Raw genomic sequence first — 2,333 nt, forward strand, 5'->3', positions numbered from 1 at the left:
CTTATATATTACTTAAAACTTCTTTATATATTATAACTAATTTAAATAAAACTATTATTTATTCTAGAATATTTAATATAGTTATAATTAATATTTATTAAAGATCTTAATATTTATTTTTATTATTATTAAATATATTATAATAAAGATTTTATATTTTATTTATTATAATTATAATAACTTCTAATATTATTTTATTTTTATTCTTTTTTATAGTTTCTTTTGAGGAAAATCTTTTATTATTCCTAATAATATTAATTAATTATACTTAGTAATTTAAAATAAGTCTTAATCTAAGCTTATAATATAAAATAAATAAAGCCTTTATTAGTAAGATAATTAATATAAATCTAAGACTTAGCTTTCTAATATTATTAGAAATACTTAATTATATACCTTTATAGGTACTTCTAATTTTTTATATTTATTAATAAATATATTATATTTTATATTTAAGAAGTTATTATTAATACTAGTTCTTAAATATTTTTTAAATTTATAATAATTCTTATTAAAGTCTATAAGCTTATAGGAAATATTAATAGGTTTTTAATAAATAGATTTAGAATTAAAGTTATAGTTATTATTATTATTATAATAAGTATTATTTAAGAGTTTATTTAAATATTTAAATAGATTATTATTAAAGTTATTATTTTTATTTTAAATAAAGTTCTTAATATCTTACTAGAACTTTATTTATTACCTTTACTTATCTTATATTAACTACTTTATATATAATTAGATTAATAAAATAATTAAAGGAAATTATAATTATAGTAATTATAGGCTTCCCCTCTTAAAATCTATAAAGGTACTAAAGAAGGGGGCCTAGAAAGTAATATAGTAGAATAATAGTTAAATTAACTATTTAGGTTTAGCTTAGATCTTTAAGATAGTAGATATAGTATTTAATAATCTTCCTAGTTATCTTTAAGTATATTAAAATCTTTATCTTAAGACTTAAATATAATATAGTTATTTCTTAGTAGACTAGAGGGTATTTTTATATTAAGATTCTAGGACTCTAATTATTACCTAAAATCTTTATTATCTTCTAGCTAAGTAGGTAAAGTCTTATTTTAAAATAGATTATATAAAGAATTTATTATTCTTTTACTTTTTTCTTTAAGTATATAAATCTCTTAGTCCCTTAAAAAAACTTAAAATAAAGATCTAATAATTTTACTAAATACCTTATAATATTTATTTTCTGAATTTTTAAATTTATCTTAAAAAAATTAAATATATTTTTAATTAAATAATTCTTCTAAGAAAAGGTATTAAAAAAACTATTTAACTTATATAAATATATTATCATATTTTTCTTAAATAATTAAGTTTAGATTAATCTTTAATAGTTATTAATAACTTTATTTTAATATTATAAATATAACTAGTACTTCTATTTCTTAAAATATTATTTTTAATTTTTATTATATCTAATTTAATAAGAAAAATCTAAATATTCTCTTAATATAACTATAATTACTAATATTATTATTATAAAAGTTTTAATATTATAAATAATATATATTTATAGTTAAGAAAAAGCTTAAAGAAAATAAACTCTTTGTTTTTTCTTTTTTAAATTCATTATTAAGATAATAAAAATATCTTTTAAGGAAAAGAAATATAATCTTTATTTTAAATAAAAGGAATTTTCTTATAATAAATAATAAAAAAAGATTTAATATAATAATTTAGATATTTTAGTAAATATAAATACTTAAAGACTTTTTTCTTTAGTTAATATAAATAAATAAAATTAATCTATTTTTTTAATTTTTATAATCTAACTATTTATAATTTTTAATTACTAATTAATATAATTAATAAAAAAAAACTAGATAAGTAAATAAGTTACTTTACCTAATCTTTACTTTTTAATTATAAATAATTTAATTATAATATAAAAAAATATCTAAAACTAATTAAAATCCTTTTTTATTAATTTTTATATTTATAATATATATATATATTATATTTAATTTAACTATATATTTTAATCTTTATCTTTTAACTATTATAAACTTATATTTTATATTTTATTTAATAATTTATATTTTTTATTTTTTAAATTTTTATATTTTATATAAAAAATAATCTTTTAATTTATAATTTAATTTCTTTAATTTATTAGTATTTATTTATTAATTTATTTTAGAATTTTAAAAATATATACTAATATATATATAAAAATAACTTTATATATAATAGTTATTATATTTTTTTAAAACTTTTAAATATATTAAAACTTTAAATAAAAAACTATTTAAATAATTAATAATTTATTTTTATAAAATTAAAAATTATAAAACTATTTTAATTAT

This window comes from Beauveria bassiana, assembly GCF_000280675.1.
Source record: "Beauveria bassiana ARSEF 2860 unplaced genomic scaffold BBA_S00083, whole genome shotgun sequence".
Lineage (NCBI taxonomy): Eukaryota > Fungi > Ascomycota > Sordariomycetes > Hypocreales > Cordycipitaceae > Beauveria > Beauveria bassiana.